This window comes from Neoarius graeffei, chromosome 20 (assembly GCF_027579695.1).
Source record: "Neoarius graeffei isolate fNeoGra1 chromosome 20, fNeoGra1.pri, whole genome shotgun sequence".
Taxonomy (NCBI): Eukaryota; Metazoa; Chordata; class Actinopteri; order Siluriformes; family Ariidae; genus Neoarius; species Neoarius graeffei.
In genome coordinates, this window is record NC_083588.1 from 15,250,618 (window position 1) to 15,271,962 (window position 21,345).

Genomic DNA, 21,345 nt, shown 5'->3' on the forward strand with positions numbered 1-21,345 from the left:
CATCGCAAATACTACACTGAATATAACAAGATAGAGAAAAAATAAATTGAGTAACAATTAAATACAAGTTATCAAAAGTCATGAAAACTATTTGTTTTAATCGATTTATGCTACAAATATGGTGATTATATAGATTCACTGCATGCATCACAACTTCATTGTTAAAAGTGATTTAGTAGAAGTAAAATTCAAATATAAAACAGATTTGTTATCAGTACCGTATAAGGGAGTTTGAGAACCTTGATTATGGACCAGGTAAATTTTATCTGGCAAGGACCCCCAATGGGAGCAAAAACTGAGGGCCCCACACAGGGGGTTAACCTCAACATTGAATCTAAGAAAACATGTTTAACCATCTTGGGCAGCAATATATAGAATTAGCAAATATACAATGATAATGCATCCGTGATAATTGTATGAAGACATTAAGGACATACTTAAAGCTATACTTCAAATATTTGTTTTAAATTGCGAATTTAGTTTTAGTTTATAATTTGGGAAACATGTTTGGAGCTTCAAAGCAACTTCATCAGTCAATATCATGATATCGATGAAAATAAGCAACACAGAATGAGAGAAAATGTCTACTGACAAGTCTATAGATAATACACACAATAATTGTGCTTTAGCACATTAAAAAAATGAACAGTAATATGAACAAGTGCAGAAGAAACTGGAAATACAGGACAGTACAGTCAATAATATACCTGTTATAATACACCTGTCTCTCTGTATCCTGGGCATACTGTGTAATATGGGGTTAAATTGGCATTTCATGGCTGCCGGCAATGTGGAAACACAGCCTTCTGATTTGTGTTATTATATTGAGCTTTTGCTGAAAGTTGTGTTTGATCACTGGCCTGGTATCTATGAAACGAATGAGCACATACAGTGGGGCAAAAAAGTATTTAGTCAGCCACCAATTGTGCAAGTTCTCCCACTTAAAAAGATGAGAGAGGCCTGTAATTTTCATCATAGGTACACTTCAACTATGAGAGACAGAATGGGGGGAAGGAATCCAGGAAATCACATTGTAGGATTTTTAATGAATTAATTGGTAAATTCCTCAGTAAAATAAGTATTTGGTCACCTACAAACAAGCAAGATTTCTAGCTCTCACAGACCTGTAACTTCTTCTTTAAGAGGCTCCTCTGTCCTCCACTCGTTACCTGTATTAATGGCACCCGTTTGAACTCGTTATCATTGTAAAAAACACCTGTCCACAACCTCAAACAGTCACACTCCAAACTCCACTATGGCCAAGACCAAAGAGCTGTCGAAGGACACCAGAAACAAAATTGTAGACCTGCACCAGGCTGGGAAGACTGAATCTGCAATAGGTAAGCAGCTTGGTGTGAAGAAATCAACTGTGGGAGCAATTTTTCAAAATTGGAAGACATACAAGACCACTGATAATCTCCCTCGATCTGGGGCTCCATGCAAGATCTCACCCCGTGGGGTCAAAATGATCACAAGAACGGTGAGCAAAAATCCCAGAACCACACGGGGGACCTAGTGAATGACCTGCAGAGAGCGGGGACCAAAGTAACAAAGGCTACCATCAGTAACACACTACGCCACCAGGGACTCAAATCCTGCAGTGCCCCCTGCTTAAACCAGTACATGTCCAGGCCCATCTGAAGTTTGCTAGAGAGCATTTGGATGATCCAGAAGAGGATTGGGAGAATGTCATATGGCCAGATGAAACCAAAATAGAACTTTTTGGTAAAAACTCAACTTGTCGTGTTTGGAGAAAGAATGCTGAGTTGCATCCAAAGAACACCATACCTACTGTGAAGCATGAGGGTGGAAACATCATGCTTTGGGGCTGTTTTTCTGCAAAGGGACCAGGACGACTGAGCCGTGTAAAGGAAAGAATGAATGGGGCCATGTATCGTGAGATTTTGAGTGAAAACCTCCTTCCATCAGCAAGGGCATTGAAGATGAAATGTGGCTGGGTCTTTCAGCATGACAATGATCCCAAACACACCACCCGGGCAACGAAGGAGTGGCTTCGTAAGAAGCATTTCAAGGTCCTGGAGTGGCCTAGCCAGTCTCCAGATCTCAACCCCATAGAAAATCTTTGGAGGGAGTTGAAAGTCCATGTTGCCCAGCGACAGCCCCAAAACATCACTGCTCTAGAGGAGATCTGCATGGAGGAATGGGCCAAAATACCAGCAACAGTGTGAGAAAACCTTGTGAAGACTTACAGAAAACGTTTGACCTCTGTCATTGCCAACAAAGGGTATAAAACAAAGTATTGAGATGAACTTTTGTTATTGACCAAATACTTATTTTCCACCATAATTTGCAAATACATTCTTTAAAAATCAGACAATGTGATTTTTTGGATTTTTTTTTTCTCATTTTGTCTCTCATAGTTGAGGTATACCTACTGTATGATGAAAATTACAGGCCTCTCTCATCTTTTTAAGTGGGAGAACTTGCACAATTAGTGACTGACTAAATACTTTTTTGCCCCACTGTATGCTTCATGTATAATCACTTAATTCTTGTTCCGCCTCCAAGTTTTTTCAGAAAAGAATGAAGACTGAATGAATGCATTCAGGAATCGCAATCAGCTTTTTGTGTCCTGAGCTGTTTCTCATAAGGGAAAGCCTTTACACCGTACAAAATTTATACCGTTACATGGTTGATGACTGGTTTAGAATACAAGGTCATGCTGAGAGCTCAGTCCACACAGCAGAGGGTGACATCAGGACCTTGTTTAGGCATGTTTCTCTTTATGACATTTGTTCTGTGACCAGCTGAGCAATGCCACACTTTTGATCGACTCATTTTATTGATGTAATGCCACTGGGATCATCAGAAACTGACCCAGATGAAGGGTACAGTACACTGCATGCACAATTATTAGGTCAGTGAATATTCTGACCTTGTCATTTTTAACTCCAAACCATACACTTGAATGCTTATTGGGTTTAATCATTTTCAGGTGGTATGTATTTGTGTAATGAGGAAAGGTGTGACCTGAAGTGATTAAGAGCTCATATAAGGTGTGCATGATTATTATCCAACTGGATCATTAATGGACGCAGGGCATCTTCGAGTAAAGTGTCAGCAAGGTAGAGGAGGGGTACTGGTATGGGCTGCTATCATTAAGGACGAGGTAGTTGGACATTTTTGGGTTGAAGATGTACTAAAAATAAATTCCCATCCTACTGCCAGTTTCTGTAAGATACTTTATTCAAGCAGTGGTACAGAAAGAAGTCTGCAGCATTCAAGAAGGCTATGATCTTTATGCAGAACAATGCTCCATCACATGCATCCAAGTACTCCATTGTTTGGTTGGTCAGCGAAGGCTTCGAAGATGACAGAATAATGATGTGGCTCCTTTCCTCATCTGACTTAAATCCTATTGAGAACTTGTGGGCCCTTCTCAAATGTGACATTTACAGTGAAGGAGGACACTTCATTAAAACAGCATTTGTGAGGCTGTGGTTGCTGCTTCAGCAAAAGTTGATCATGAACAGATCAAGAAACTGACAGACTCCATAGATGGAAGGCTCATGGCAGTTATTGAAAAGAAGGGTGGCTATATTGGTCACTGAATATTTCTGAAAGGCCAAAAATGTCATGTAATTGTCATTTTGTGTCGCTTCTTTGTTAGACTTACTCTAAAAATTGAGAATAAGCAAGTCTCATTCTCATTCTCTCTAGCTGCTTTATCCTTCTACAGGGTCACAGGCAAGCTGGAGCCTATCCCAGCTGACTACAGGCGAAAGGCAGGGTACACCCTGGACAAGTCGCCAGGTCATCACAGGGCTGACACATAGACACAGACAACCATTCACACCTACGGTCAATTTAGAGTCACCAGTTAACCTAACCTGCATGTCTTTGGACTGTGGGGGAAACTGGAGAACCCGGAGGAAACCCACATGGACACAGGGAAAACATGCAAACTCCACAAAGAAAGGCCCTCGCTGGCCACAGGGCTCGAACCCAGGACCTTCTTGCTGTGAGGCGACAGCGTTAACCACTACACCACCGCGCCGCCAGAATAAGCAAGTGTTTTAGGAAAAAAATCTTTTTATGATTTAGTCACCTGATAATTATGCACAACAATATTTGCCTAATAATTGTACACAGTTGTATATTCCTCTGAGAAAGAGAAAACTCACTTTTCCTTTGTTAAACCTTAAGGTTTGAGGTTTAATAACATTTTGGATTGATTTAGAGCATTTTTTTTTGTTCAACAATAAAATTAATCCTGAGAAATACAATTTGCCGAATAATTGTGCATGCAGTGTATACTAGACACAGCATGCATCTATAATGTGTGCCAATAAGGAAGGGTTAGGGCAAGGAAGTGTACACATATATACAGTTCTGTGCAAAAGTCTGAGACACACTTTTTTCCCATCCACACTTTGTTATAGATTCCTATTTTATAACTTCTACATTATAGAGTCAGTACAAAAACATTTTAGGAGTTCCAAATGTTCATTTTCCAGCACAAAATTGTAGAAAAAAAGCTTGGTTTTGAGCACTTTTCAGATTAAAAAAGAAAACAGAATGAAGGTTACTGGGTTTTGAAGCAAAACTCAGAAGCAAGTGTGACGGTCAAAGTGTCCAGAAGAACTATGGCTGGTTCTGCAAGATGCTCAGTAAAACCTACAGCTCATTTCCTTATAAAACTGCACTCATTGGACCTCAGACTACTACTTTTTTTTTTTTAAAGCAAAGGGTCTTCTCACACCAAATATTGACTTTGTTTCATTTATTATGGCTTACTAATACACACACACACACACACACACACACACACACACACACAGATAAATAAATAAATAAATAAACTATATATATCACATCACATCACATTATCTCTAGCCGCTTTATCCTTCTACAGGGTCGCAGGCAAGCTGGAGCCTATCCCAGCTGACTACGGGCGAAAGGCGGGGTACACCCTGGACAAGTCGCCAGGTCATCACAGGGCTGACACATAGACACAGACAACCATTCACACTCACATTCACACCTACGGTCAATTTAGAGTCACCAGTTAACCTAACCTGCATGTCTTTGGACTGTGGGGGAAACCGGAGCACCCGGAGGAAACCCACGCGGACACGGGGAGAACATGCAAACTCCACACAGAAAGGCCCTCGCCGGCCCCGGGGCTCGAACCCAGGACCTTCTTGCTGTGAGGCGACAGCGCTAAACTATATATATATATATATATATATATATATATATATATATGGCGGCATGGTGGTGTAGTGGTTAGCGCTGTCGCCTCACAGCAAGAAGGTCCTGGGTTTGAGCCCCGTGGCCGGCGAGGGCCTTTCTGTGTGGAGTTTGCATGTTCTCCCCGTGTCCGCGTGGGTTTCCTCCGGGTGCTCCAGTTTCCCCCAAAGACATGCAGGTTAGGTTAACTGGTGACTCTAAATTGACCGCGGATGTGAGTGTGAATGGTTGTCTATGTGTCAGCCCTGTGATGACCTGGTGACTTGTCGAGGGTGTACCCCGCCTTTCGCCCGTAGTCAGCTGGGATAGGCTCCAGCTTGCCTGTGACCCTGTAGAAGGATAAAGCGGCTAGAGATGATGAGATGAGATATATATATATAAATAAAATGTTGGTGGCACGGTAGTGTAGTGGTTAGCACTGTCGCCTCACAGCAAGAAAGTCCTGGGTTCAAGCCCCAGGGCTGGCGAGGGCCTTTCTGTGTGGAGTTTGCATGTTGTCCGCATGGGTTTGCTCTGGTTTCCCCCACAGTCCAAAGACATGCAGGTTAGGTTAACTGGTGACTCTAAATTGACCGTGAGTGTGAATGGTTGTCTGTGTCTATGTGTCAGCCCTGTGATGACCTGGCGACTTGTCCAGGGTGTACCCTGCCTTTCGCCCGTAGTTGGCTGGGATGGGCTCCAGATTGCCTGTGACCCTGTAGAAGGATAAAGTGGCTAGAGATGATGAGATATAAAATGTTGAATCATTTCATTATTTTTTAAGCCATTTTTGGTCTACAGCATTTTTTTACGTGCCTAAGACTTTTGCACAGTAATATATATATATATATATATATATATATATATATATATTGTGTGTGTGTGTGGGTAAAAATATATTCTATCCACATTCACTGGATATGACAAATCACGCACTCTGATTGGCTACTCTACTACTAGACGACAAGGATATACCGTGAGTAGAGAAAAACAAAATGGCAGCGCGCATCAAGTCAGATATATTACTTTGTTATCAAGTATTTAAAAGAAACAGAAATAGCTAAAATAAAAGAAGGTAGTTTTTTCCCCCCCAATATCACCTGTTCCACACTCCAGCCCAGTTGGTGGCAGTAATGCACATTTAAGTTGGTTTGTGAACTGCCAAAAAAAGAATTAAAGAAAATGGCGGACATTGTTACTGAACCAACCGAGGATGAAATAAAAAACTCGACTCGAAAACACCCCCCCCCCCAAAAAAAAAAAAAAAAAATATATATATATATATATATATATATATATATATAAAGCAACAAAATATGGAATAAAAGGGGTTTGATGATAAGAACATCTCATCATCTCTAGCCACTTTATCCTGTTCTACAGGGTCACAGGCAAGCTGGAGCCTATCCCAGCTGAAAGGCAGGGTACACCCTGGACAAGTCACCAGGTCATCCACATAGACAACCATTCATACCTACGGTCAATTTAGAGTCACCAGTTACCTAACCTGCATGTCTTTGGACTGTGGGGGAAACTGGAGCACCCAGAGGAAACCCACGCGGACACAGGGAGAACATGCAAACTCTGCACAGAAGGGCCTTCGCCAGACACGGGGCTCGAACCCAGACCTTCTTGCTGCGAGGCGACAGCGCTAACCACTACACCACTATGCTGCCCCCTTATTCTGCTCAATTTGTCATATATGGCTTATAGCTGACTCGATGTGCCATGCCTTTTCGGCTATCAGTGCACAGCTGACTCAATTTCAATAACTGTTTTTATATATATACACTATATTGCCAAAAGTATTCACTCACCTGCCTTGACTCACATATGAGCTTAAGTGACAGCCCATTCCTAATCCATAGGGTTCAATATGACGTCGGTCCACCCTTTGCAGCTAGCACAGCTTCAACTCTTCTGGGAAGGCTGTCCACAAGGTTTAGGAGTGTGTTTATGGGAATTTTTGACCATTCTTCCAGAAGCGCATTTGTGAGGTCACACACTGATGTTGGGACGAGAAGGCCTGGCTCTCAGTCTTCGCTCTAATTCATCCCAAAGGTGTTCTATCGGGTTGAGGTCAGGACTCTGTGCAGGCCAGTCAAGTTCATCCACACCAGACTCTGTCATCCATGTCTTTATGGACCTTGCTTTGTGCACTGGTGCACAGTCATGTTGGAAGAGGAAGGGGCCAGCTCCAAACTGTAAAAACAGTCTGCATGCCTAGGTGCTTGATTTTATACACCTGTGGCCATGGAAGTGATTGGAACACCTGATTCCGATAATTTGGATGGGTGAGCAAATACTTTTGGCAATATAGTGTATATTGCTTATTAATAAGTCAACCTAGTTAGTATGAGTGAAGTTAACAAATGTTAATATTGTCACACTATTTTCACGGGCATGTTAATTACAATGCAGACTCACCTTTATCTATTAGATCTGTTGGATTAATGACGGATTAAGAGTTGAATTGAGCACTGTATTTGTGTGTGATAGCAACTAATAAAATAAAATAACTTTTGATGATGATGACGACAACCACAAGGTGGCGCATTAAGCCTAAAAGTAAGTAAATAAGCTACAGTAAACATTAATAAAGCATAAGATGATACCTGGATGTGAAATATTAGAACACTGACAGTTGAAGGCTTTCACAGCTCAGTCCTAAATTAAAACAGGTCACACTCTGAGAATAGCATCAGAGAAGTGCAAATACTAAAGAATCAACTCATTCCTATCAGAAACATGCTAAAGTTATTCATAGCCAGCAGTAATGTAAGCTGATAGAGAATGCCAGTGTTAGTACAGATGCCTGCCATGACTCACTTGAGTCACTCACTGATTCATTTTTTTAATTCACTTGACATATTTGTTTCACCATTCACCAGGATGGAACATCCTTGAAATTTTTGGAGGATACCTTCAGTAACTCACAACCCACTAGAATAGTGATCCTTCTTTATCGCCTTGCATTCATTCACTGTCAGTTACTGCTTTACCCCAGTCAGGGTCACAGTTGATCCAGATCCTATCCCGTGAACACTGGGTGAAAGGCAGGAATATACCCTGAATGGGACACGGGTGCAGATAGAGGGGGGGACGGGGGGGGATTCGTCCCACCCAGATTTAAATTCACCTCGTTCGGTCCCCCCCACTTATAGGGAGGAAAAAACGTCTATGCTGTCTTTCTTTGCATAAGGCAAACCTCACGGAAAAATCAAAAGACTAATTACCATTCGGGGCGGCACGGTGGTGTAGTGGTTAGCGCTGTCGCCTCACAGCAAGAAGGTCCTGGGTTCGAGCCCCATGGCCGGCGAGGGCCTTTCTGTGCGGAGTTTGCATGTTCTCCCCGTGTCCGCGTGGGTTTCCTCCGGGTGCTCCGGTTTCCCCCACAGTCCAAAGACATGCAGGTTAGGTTAACTGGTGACTCTAAATTGACCGTAGGTGTGAATGTGAGTGTGAATGGTTGTCTGTGTCTATGTGTCAGCCCTGTGATGACCTGGCAACTTGTCCAGGGTGTACCCCGCCTTTCGCCCGTAGTCAGCTGGGATAGGCTCCAGCTTGCCTGCGACCCTGTAGAAGGATAAAGCGGCTAGAGATAATGTGATGTGTGATGTGTAATTACCATTCGGTTTATTGAGGTGCACAGCAATACATACATAGTTGCAACTGCGCAGACTGCACAGGTTGCGAGCTCGAGCTTGGTTGCTATGGTTACCCACAACAAGTTTGACAGGCATATCGGGGACAGCTCCTCCTAGTTCAGGACCCCAACACGGCATGATGAAGGGTGCCAAAAGGCAGAAAACGATTGCATCGTTTTTTCAAAAAAAAAAAGACTAAGTAAACTGTGCCTTCCTTTATCATATCACCTTGCAATTTTTTGATAGTCTGTTCAAAGTAATGTTGTAGTGAAAGTAAAATCGTACGGAGTAGAGAAGCCTTTCTGGTAGCCTCCTTCTTTCGGTGGTAGCCTAAAGAAGTGCTCAGAAGGCAGTTTTAATGTTTAATCTGGTGTTCCCTGCCATAATTTCAGCGAGCATATTGTTTCATAAGGAAACTTTGCGAAGAGTTGTTGACTGACTGCCGCTCACGCAACACACAGGCATAGTTAGAACGTCAGGATGCACTGGTTTACACTTTACACACACACACGTAGCCCAGCCTCTCGCTATGTTTAACAGTTGGAACTTAGCGGTTTTAAAACTAGTTTTGCAGTTTTGCAATTTCTGTGCGTGATGATAATGTGTAAACTTTGGATTTCCATAGGCTATGATAAAATGTTATCATTGTCCTGGCCTGCAGGTAGTTCCTGGTGATGGCAGTGAGGGAGGTGAAATAACATGTATACACACTACCGTTCAAAAGTTTGGGGTCACCCAGACAATTTTGTGTTTTCCAAGAAAAGTCACACTTTTATTTACCACCATAAGTTGTAAAATGAATAGAAAATATAGTCAAGATTGAGCATTTAATCGACCCCACAAATGTGATGCTCCAGAAACTCAATCTGCTCAAAGGAAGGTCAGTTTTATAGCTTCTCTAAAGAGCTCAACTGTTTTCAGCTGTGCTAACATGATTGTACAAGGGTTTTCTAATCATCCATTAGCCTTCTGAGGCAATGAGCAAACACATTGTACCATTAGAACACTGGAGTGAGAGTTGCTGGAAATGGGCCTCTATACACCTATGGAGATATTGCACCAAAAACCAGACATTTGCAGCTGGAATAGTCATTTACCACATTAGCAATGTATAGAGTGTATTTCTGATTAGTTTAAAGTGATCTTCATTGAAAAGAACAGTGCTTTTCTTTCAAAAATAAGGACATTTCAAAGTGACCCCAAACTTTTGAACGGTAGTGTGTATATATATATATATATATATATATATATATATATATATATATATATATATATATATGTGGCAGCAGGGGCGTGGTCAAGCACCGGTCTGTGACAGGAGGGCGGGGTCAGGGAAGGTAAGTGGCAGAATCACTTCACCTGAGAGCAATTAACCTGTGTTTGTGTGTCTTCCCAGTGACCACGCCCTATATGAGCAGGGAGAGTGAGAGCGGAGGGAGCTGATCCCTGAACCAGACGCCGGCGGTGTGTGTGTGCGTGCGTGCGTCTGTTTGAATGAAGTATTGTTGAAACTGAAAAGTCTAGCAATAAACGCTATTTTGGGAACTTGATCCCTGTCCTGCCGTCCTCTGTGCTCCACCCACACAAGGGAGTCCTACAGTGGTGCCGAAACCCGGGAAGTGGAGCACCAACCCAGCAGCCCCATGGAATCCTCCCCGTTCACCGACCTGGTCCACGCCCTCGCCACGGCTCAGCAAAGCCAGCATCAGGCGCTCGTCACACTCCGAAAGGAACAAGAATGGCGCTTCGAAGCCCTGGTGCTGGCCCAGCAGGAAGATCGCAAGGCCGTCCTCCAGTGCATGGGGCGCACACAGGAACAACAGCGCCAGCGCTTCCGCGCGCTGCAATTGGAGGAAGTCGGCCGGCCGTTCGCGTTCGGCCAGCAGCTCCGGGACGCCTGCTGGCGGTGGCTGAGGGCCAACGATCGCGACGCCGAGGGAATCGTCGACCAGGTGGTACTGGAACAGTTCATCGCCCGCTTACCAGCAGGAACCGCAGAGTGGGTCCAGTGCCACCGCCCGGCGTCGCTGGATCAGGCAGTCGAGCTGGCGGAGGATCATCTGGCGGCTGTCCCGGCGGCAGGACAGCAGATGACATCATCTCTTCTCTCCTCTTCTCTCTCTCTCTCTCCCCCTCCTCCTGTGTCCCATCCTCGCCCCATTCCCCCACCGCGGAGGCGGGGGCCGGCACCACCCCAGCCGGCCCGCCGCACCCGCGGTGCCCTCCCGTTTCTCCCTTCTGTGTCTGTCTCTCCCCCACCTCAGGTGAGTGAGCCCCAGATCACCGGTGCAGAGGGAAAGCCCGGGCCGGTTTGCTGGCGCTGCGGGGAACCGGGCCACCTTCAACAGCAGTGCACAGCAATGGAAGTGGGTGCGGTGGTTCGGATCCCCGACGCGCCAGAGGCCGCCCTCGATCGGGCCGGAGCGTATCGCATACCGGTGAGTATCCAAGGGGCTACATATCAGGCGTTGGTGGATTCTGGTTGTAATCAGACCTCCATTCGCCAAAGCCTGGTTCAAAACGAGGCACTGGGGGGAGCACAAGGGGTGAAGGTTTTGTGTGTGCACGGGGATGTTCACCGCTACCCTTTGGTGTCGGTCCACATTATTTTCAGAGGGGAAAAATTTATAGTGAAGGCGGCGGTTAATCCTCGCCTTACCCACTCTTTAATTTTGGGGACGGATTGGCCGGGATTTCGGGGGTTAATGACGCGCCTAGTAGAGAGTGGGTCCTGCCATTTGACAGGGGGAGGTCCCGGTGTCGCTTTGGCGGGAGCAGCTGTCACAGAGCCGTCTACGTCATCTCCGCGTCAGAGTGTGGAGCCGCCGGCTCCTCCTCTCTCTATTGGGGAATCCCTCGCGGATTTCCCGTTAGAGCAGTCGCGAGACGAGACTCTGCGGCATGCGTTTGACCAAGTGAGAGTAATCGATGGTCAAACGCTCCCGCCGAACGCCACCCCGTCCTTCCCCTACTTCGCGATTTTGAAGGATAGATTATACCGAGTGACGCAGGACACTCAAACTAAAGAGCGAGTCACGCAGCTTTTGATTCCAAAGAGCCGCCGGGAATTGGTATTCCAGGCGGCTCACTTTAATCCCATGGCTGGACACTTGGGGCAGGATAAAACACTAGCCCGAATAATGGCCCGATTCTATTGGCCGGGGATTCGCGGCGATGTCCGTAGGTGGTGTACGGCATGCCGCGAATGCCAGTTAGTAAACCCAGCGGCCATTCCAAAAGTGCCTTTGCGCCCTCTACCGTTAATCGAGACCCCGTTTGAGAGAATTGGGATGGATCTCGTCGGGCCATTAGATCGGTCAGCACGCGGGTACCGCTTTATATTAGTTCTGGTGGACTATGCAACGCGATACCCGGAAGCAGTGCCCCTGCGCAATATCTCAGCACGCAGTATTGCAGAGGCACTCTTCCGCGTCATCTCCCGAGTTGGAATCCCGAAAGAGATTCTGACTGACCAAGGCACTACGTTTATGTCATGAACACTGCGCGAACTGTATGGGTTACTGGGGATTAAGCCGATCCGCACCAGCGTATATCACCCACAAACGGACGGTTTAGTGGAACGGTTCAACCGCACCCTCAAAAATATTATTAAAAAATTCGTAAGTGAGGACGCACGTAATTGGGATAAGTGGCTCGAACCCTTGCTGTTCTCAGTGCGAGAGGTCCCCCAAGCCTCCACGGGGTTCTCCCCGTTTGAATTATTATATGGGCGTAAGCCGTGCGGCATCCTGGACGTGCTGCGGGAAAATTGGGAGGAGGGACCTTCACAAAGTAAGAACGAAATTCAGTATGTTATGGACCTGCGCGCAAAACTCCACACGCTCACCCACCTAACTCAGGAGAATTTGCGGCAGGCCCAGGAACGGCAAGCCCGCCTGTACAACAAGGGTATGTGCCTTAGAGAGTTCACACCGGGAGATAAAGTACTCGTACTGCTGCCCACGTCGAGCTCCAAATTGATCGCCAAGTGGCAAGGGCCCTTTGAGGTCAGACGGCGAGTCGGGGACGTCGACTATGAGGTGAGGCGAGCAGACAGGGGTGGGGCGCTACAGGTCTACCACCTCAATCTGCTGAAACTCTGGAACGAGGAGGTCCCCGTGGCGTTGGTGTCGGTAGTTCCGGAGAGGGCGGAGCTGGGGCCGGAGGTTCAAAAAGGGACATTGGCATCACGTACCTCTCCGGTCCCCTGTGGAGACCACCTCTCCCCGACCCAACTCACGGAGGTCGCCCAGTTGCAGGCCGAGTTTTCGGATGTGTTCTCGCCCCTGCCCGGTCGCACTAACCTCATAGAACACCACATAGAGACGCCCCCGGGGGTGGTAGTGCATAGCCGCCCTTACAGGCTACCCGAACACAAAAAAAAGGTGGTTCGGGAAGAACTTCAGGCCATGCTCGAAATGGGCATCGTTGAGGAGTCCCACAGTGACTGGAGCAGCCCGGTGGTCTTGGTTCCCAAGGCCGACGGCTCGGTCCGGTTCTGTGTGGACTATAGAAAATCAACGCGGTGTCTAAATTCGATGCGTACCCAATGCCTCGTATTGATGAGCTGCTCGATCGACTAGGCACGGCTCGCTTTTACTCGACACTGGATTTGACGAAGGGATGTTGGCAGATCCCCTTGACTCCATTATCCCGGGAGAAAACGGCCTTTTCCACACCGTTCGGCTTACACCAGTTCGTCACACTTCCGTTTGGGCTGTTTGGGGCACCCGCTACGTTTCAGCGGCTGATGGACAGGGTCCTCCGGCCCCACGCCACCTATGCGGCCGCATATTTGGACGATATTATCATTCATAGTAATGACTGGCAGCGGCACCTGCAACACCTGAGGGCCGTCCTTAGGTCGCTGAGGCGGGCGGGACTCACTGCCAACCCAAAGAAGTGTGCAATTGGGCAGGTGGAAGGACGGTATCTGGGCTTCCACTTGGGCAACGGGCAGGTGCGTCCCCAAATTAATAAGACAGCGGCGATTGCGGCCTGCCCGAGGCCCAAGACCAAAAAGGGGGTGAGACAGTTCCTGGGGCTGGCTGGCTACTATCGTAGGTTTATACCTAATTATTCGGACGTCACCAGCCTGCTGACTGACCTCACTAAAAAGGGAGCGCCAGATCCGGTCCAGTGGACGGAGCAGTGTCAGCGGGCTTTCTCTGAGGTAAAGGCTGCACTGTGTGGGGGGCCACTTTTACACTCCCCTGACTTCTCTCTCCCTTTTATGTTACAGACGGATGCATCAGACAGAGGGCTGGGGGCCGTTTTGTCCCAGCAGGTGGAGGGGGAGGACCTCCCGGTCCTGTACATCAGTCGGAAGCTGTCAGTGCATGAGGGGCGCTACAGCACGATTGAGAAGGAGTGCCTGGCGATCAAGTGGGCGGTCCTCGCCCTCTGTTACTACCTGCTGGGGCGCCCTTTCACCCTCTGTTCGGACCACACGCCCCTCCAGTGGCTCCACCGCATGAAGGATGCCAACGCACGGATCACCCATTGGTATCTGGCACTCCAACCCTTCAACTTCAAGGTGGTCCACAGGCCGGGGGCGCAGATGGTCGTGGCGGACTTCCTCTCCCATCGGGGGGGAGTCGGCTGCAGGCCGGACGGGCGCCCGGCCTGAGTCGGGCGGTGGGGGTATGTGGCAGCGGGGGCGTGGTCAAGCACCGGTCTGTGACAGGAGGGCGGGGTCAGGGAAGGTAAGTGGCAGAATCACTTCACCTGAGAGCAATTAACCTGTGTTTGTGTGTCTTCCCAGTGACCGCGCCCTATATGAGCAGGGAGAGTGAGAGCGGAGGGAGCTGATCCCTGAACCAGACGCCGGCGGTGTGTGTGTGCGTGCCTGCATCTGTTTGAATGAAGTATTGTTGAAACTGAAAAGTCTAGCAATAAACGCTATTTTGGGAACTTGATCCCTGTCCTGCCGTCCTCTGTGCTCCACCCACACAAGGGAGTCCTACAATATATATATATACACGCACACATACATATATACACAAAATGGAATCATTTGCTGACAGCTCAGTCCCCCCCAGTTCAAAAATCCTATCTGCGCCCCTGGAATGGGACACCATGAGCAAAGAAAATTTACACATTCACACCTGAGGGCAATTTTGAGAAGCCAGTCTACGTACCGGCATGTTCTTTGGGACATGGGAAGAAGTTGGAGGAAGCCCACACAGACAGTAACCCGAGTTCAGGATCAAAACAGGGAACCCGAAGCAGTGAGGCCGTTGAGCTGTCATGCTAGCCCTTCTTCTTGGTAGTGGTTATTTTATTTTCAAATGTGTCAGAGGTAATATGTGTATTATTCATAATGCGCTGCACATGAGCATACATCAGGTAGGTTTAATTATCTACATTATCAATGAAAGAGAGTTAGAGTGTCAAGAGCGCTAATTAATGGAGAACGCAGATCTTAAGTCAAGCGGCTAGCAATTTATTCAGCAGTTTATTTGGATAGCACCTTTATAGTCACAAAACAGTTTCACAGATATGCAGATGTAGATCTGGATCAGATAACGTGCAGGCCAGAGGTCCGAGCGGCAAGGTAAAACTCTCTGAGACAACATGAAGAGGAAACCTTGAGAGGACCCAAACTCAAAAGTGAACCCATCATCATATGCATGACACAGTGGACATTACTAAGTGTGCTGAAAGGATGAGCAGATTATGAATAAGAGTGCTATGGATGAGCATCAGGAAAGTATGTTTACAACAATCTTAGACACTTGTCTACAGGATGCAGATGAGATTATCCACTGTTGCAGGAGAGAAGAAGAAGAAGAAGAGAAGAAGAAGAAGCCAAGCTAAGAAGCCTTTATTTGTCACATGTACACTCAAGCACGCAGTAAAATTTAACCTCTGCATTTAACCCATCTGAAGCAGTGAACACACATGCACACACAAGTGAGCAACGAGCAAACACACATACCCAGAGGAGTGGCCAGCTATGCTACAGCACCCGGGGAGCAGTTGGGGGTTAGGTGCCTTGCTCAAGGGCACTTCAGCCCAACCTCAGGCCATGGCTGCCCCATGTTAACCTAACCGCATGTCTTTGAACTCTGGGAGAAAGAAGCCCACACAGACACGGGGAGAACATGCAAACTCCACATAGAAAGGCCCCCATCAGCTGCTGGGCTCGAACCCAGAGCTTTCTTGCTGTTAGACGACAGTGCTAACCATTACACCACCATATTCAGTGAGATTATCCACTGAAGCAAGGGTGTGAATTTGGATGTAAACCATCTCACCCTGTCTCACTCTCTTTAGCGTATCCGTGCAGGACAATCAGCAGCAGCAGAAGGTGAATCACAAGACTCAACTTACATGCTGTACGTTAACACAGTTTTGCCGAAACACTGATGAATCTGAGCATTATAAAATAGAGTCTAAAACTATCATATTACTCTCAACCACCTCACAGTTGAACGTCAATAAAAAACACTCTAATAATGGTTTGAGTACCATACCACAGCTCATAGTCAAAACATTGGTCATCGATTCACTAACTTTAGGTTGAGTACACAAACACAGTTTGCTACATTAGAAACTTTGTTAGAGGATAATAGTCATAATGCTGTTTCTTTAGTTTGTATGTGGGCACCTTGACCATATCATTCTGACATGCTTGCTGAACATCACATTAGTCCCTCCTTTGCCGGAATAAAAACCTCCACTCCTCTGTGAGGGCCTTCCACTGGATTTTGGAGCATGGCTGTATGGAGTTGCTCCTTCAGCCACAAGAGCATTAGTGAGGTGGACCACTAATGTCTGGCAATTAGGCCTGGGGTTTAGGCCAAGTTTACATTAGACCGTATCTGTCTCGTTTTCTTCGCGGATGCACTGTCCGTTTACATTAAAACGCCTGGAAACGCCGGGAAACGGGAATCCGCCAGGGTCCACGTATTCAATCCAAATCGTGTCTGGTCTGGTGCTGTGTAAACATTGAGAATACGCGGATACACGGATACGCTGTGCTGAGCTCTAGCTGGCGTTGTCATTGGACAACGTCACTGTGACATCCACCTTCCTGATTCGCTGGCGTTGGTCATGTGACGCGACTGCTGAAAAACGGCACGGACTTCCGCCTTGTATCACCTTTCATTAAAGAGTATAAAAGTATGAAAATACTGCAAATACTGATGCAAATACTGCCCATTGTGTAGTTATGATTGTCTTTAGGCTTGCCATCCTTCCACTTGCAAGTGGTAAGTGACGCGCATGCCCGACATGCACTGAGATCACACACACAGCGGCTCAGTCCCAAATCACTGCTCGTGCGCTATACTCGCGCGCAGGGCCGGAGTGCGCACCCTCCAGAGGGCACTCGCTGTTCAGGGTGGAGTGATTTGGAGCGCAGGATGCCTGCGGAGCCGAGCGTATCCGTGTATTGGCGTTGCTATGTGCACGCGAATCGTGTATTGGTGTTGCTGTGTGCACACTAATCGTTTTAAAAACATTAATCTGATGATCCGCTGACACGGTCTAATGTAAACCCCACCTTAGTCAGCACTCCAATTTGTCTCAAAGGTGTTCAACACTAGGACATCTGCGTTCTTTCAAACCAACCTTGGCAAACCATACCTTCATCTAACTGACTTTGTGTCCAGGGGCATTGTCATGCTGGAACAGGATCGGGCCACTTAGTTCCAGCAAAGGGAAGACATCCGATACTAGTGCATCTCAAAATATTGGAATACCATGAAAAAGTTAATTTTTTCATAATTTAATTCAAAAAGGTAAACTTTCATATAGTCTATATTCATTACACATAAATTGAAATATTTCAAGACTTTTTTGTTTTAATTTTGATGATTATGGCTTATAGATCACAAAATTCAGAAATCCAGTATCTCAAAATATGAGAATATTTCATTTTGAGTTTGAGTAAAACAGTATAAATACAGTGTATCTCTTGGTGTAGTTCAGTACACACACTCACAATCATGGGGAAGACTGCTGACTTGACAGTTGTCCAGAAGATGATCGTCAGCACTGTCCACAAAGAGGGTAAGCCAAAGAAAGTCATTGCTGAAAAGGCTGGCTGGAAAAGGTGCACAAGCAACAGGGATGACCGCAACCTTGAGAGGACTGTCAAGAAAAATTGATTCAAGAACTTGGGAGAACTTCACAAAGAGTGGACTGAGGCTGGTGTCAGCGCATCAAGAGCCACCATGCACAGACGTCTTCAAGAAAGGGGCTACAACTGCCGCATTCCTAATATCAAGCCACTCCTGAACCAGAGACAATGTCAGAAGTGTCTTACCTGGGCTAAGGAGAGAAAGAACTGGACTGTTGCTCAGTGGACTTGATAAGACTCAGTGGACCAACCCCAGCAGATGACATGGCACCCCAAATCATCACAGACTGTGGAAACTTCACAGTGGACTTCAAAAACCTTGGATTCTGTGACTCACCACTCTTTCTCCAGACTTTAGGACCTTGATTTCCAAATGAAACGCACAATTTACTTTCATCTGAAAAGAGGACTTTGGAGCACTGAGCAACAGTCCAGTTCTTTCTCTCCTTAGCCCAGGTAAGACACTTCTGATGATGTCTCTGGTTCAAGAGTGGCTTGATATGAGGAATGCGACAGTTGTAACCCCTTTCCTGAAGACATCTGTGTGCGGTGGCTCTTGATGCACTGACCCCAGCCTCAGTCCACTCCTTGTGAAGCTCTCCCAAGTTCTTGAATTGGCTTTTCTTGACAAGCCTCTCAAGGCTGTAGACAATATTACTAGGATAGCTTTCTTTCATCTCAGAAATATTATGAGGATAAGAAATATAATGTCACTATATGATGTTAAAAAAAAAACCTAGTTCATACCTTTGTTACCTCTAGCATGGATTATTGTAATGCCTTACTGTCTGGATGTTCCAATAAGTGCATAAACAAGCTCCAGTTTGTTCAAAATGCAGCAGCAAGAGTCCTTACTCAAACCAGAAGATACAAACACATCACCCCTATCTTATCCGCACTGCATTGGCTCCCAATCAAATTTCGCATTGATTATAAAATACTACTATTGACCTTTAAAGCACTGAATGGTCTCGAGCTACAGTACTTGAGCGAACTTCTGATCCTTTATGACCCGCCACGCCTACTGAGATCAAAAGGTGCAGGCTATTTTGTGTGTTCCTCATATAGTGAAGGCTACATCAGGGGGCAGAGCCTTTTCTTACAAAGCCCCACAGTTATGGAATAGCCTTCTGTGGCAGCGGGGGCGTGGTCTAGCATCGGTCTGTGACAGGAGGGCGGAGTCGGGGAAGTTAAGTGGCAGAATCACTACACCTGTTGTTAATTAATGTGTTTGTGTGTCTTCCCAGTGACCGCGCCCTATTTAAGGAGAGAGAGCGAGAGCAGAGGGAGTTCTCTCTCCACAACCAGATGGCTGATGTGTGTGCGTGTGGCTGAGTGTGTGGGAACATATATTTAACGCTGAAAAGCTGAATAAAAGAGAGTTTGTGAAATCCGTTCTGTCCTGCCGTCCTGCTGTGCTCCACCCACCTACATGGACTGCTACACCTTCCAAGTAGTGTTCAGGGCTCAGACACAGTCTCAGTGTTTAAGACAGGACTGAAAATATATCTTTTTAGTCAAGCCTTTTGTTAATAGCTTTTTATGAGGTAAAGGAGTAGATCTGGAGGGTTGTCGGGCATACAGTGTTTTGGTAAACTGGGATATTTGGATGCTGCTGCCCCCCACTCTCATGCATTCATTCAGGTTTGTTGATGGTGGAGTGGCTGGCTGCTTTATGTTTAGGACTCCCTCATGTATGGGTTACCTTCTGGCTCTCCCTTTTAGTTATGCTGTCTTAGCTAGTCTTCCTGGATCCCTGCTTGCATTACATGACAATGGACATATCTAAAAATCCCCCCCACCAGGCTATAAAGGCCACTCCTGAGATACAAGTGATGCTGACCTCTCCTGTCTTCGGACCTGCCTGAACCATCCTGATGCCCTACGTCTGGCTGGAGTTCTCATCACATTCATCTGTGGAGGACAGCCCCATCTGGACAGCCTAAAGATACACTTAGAAGATGGATTTCAACAATTATTACAAACAATTTTGCCATGATAACTTTAGAATTGCAGCTGTCGTGAACAGCTTTGCATTCAAGTCACCATCAATGAACAGTTGATAACTTGGACAAAATAGACTTCGTGTTAAAACTATAATGAATGTCCGGGTTACACAATTGCACTTTTTGACCATAAAGAAGTGAGTTATTTATAATTGTTGGTACTGCACCCTCTTTCAATACGGGCTGATGTTTTTGTGACAAAAGTAGAACCTGCTAAGAGCCTGTTTGACCAAGTTGAATCTGAAATTCAGAATTACAAAGGAGAAGACCTTCTTAAATTAGATTCAGACCCCTTTGCTTGGTGGAGAGCTATGTCTGTGCAGGAGAAATACCCAATCCTCTTGCAATTTGCAAAGAAAACCTTAGGTGTACCAGCAACCAGTGTTGCCAGTGAAAGAGTGTTCTCTACAGCTGGAGACATTGTAACTGCACAGAGAGCTTGTCTCTCAAGTGAGAGTGTTGAAATGCTTGTGTTCTTAGCAAAAAACATGATAATACCTGATGTAGTCTTTGTATGGCAATATTCTGCATTTCTTTTGGCCACCTCTGCACTGTAATGTGGCATCTGTACTGTTCTAAAATCTAGACCAAAGCAAGGGAGACTTCTCATGATGCATTAATGTTATTACCACTATTGACTTTTGTCTCATCTTGTAAATGTCTTATTTGACATATCATTATGTTATGTGATGTATTTATGTTTGTGATTAATTTAATTAATTATTATTAATTGCTGTTTTAAGTTGGGGCGGCACGGTGGTGTAGTGGTTAGCACTGTCGCTTCACATCAAGAAGGTTCTGGGTTCGAGCCCAGCGGCCGGTGAGAGCCTTTCTTTGTGGAGTTTGCATGTTCTCCACGTGTCTGTGTGGGTTTCCTTTGGGTGCTCCAGTTTCCCACACAGTCCAAAGACATGTAGGTTAGGCTAATTGGTGGCTCGAAATTGACCGTAGGTGTGAGTGTGAATGGTTGTTTGTCTATGTGTCAGTCCTGCAATAACCTGGTGACTTGTCCAGGGTGTACCTTGCCTCTCGCCCATAGTCAGCTGGGATAGGCTCCAGCTTGCCTGTGACCCTGTAGAACAGGATAAGCGGCTAAAGATAATGGATGGATGTTTTAAGTTTGTTATGAATAAAAGACGTGAAAACTGGATCTGCTTGTATCATATCGAAATTAATCGAACCGAGGTGTCAGTTTTCGTGATACGCATCGAACCGAAGTTTGAGTGTATCATTGCAGACCTAGTCGCAGGCAAGCTAGAGCCTATCCTAGCTGACTATGGGTGAGAGGCGGGGCACACCCTGGACAAGTTGCCAGATCATCACAGGGCTGACACATAGAGACAAACAACCATTCATGCTCACATTCACACCTACGGTCAATTTAGAGCCACCAATTAGCCTAACCTGCATG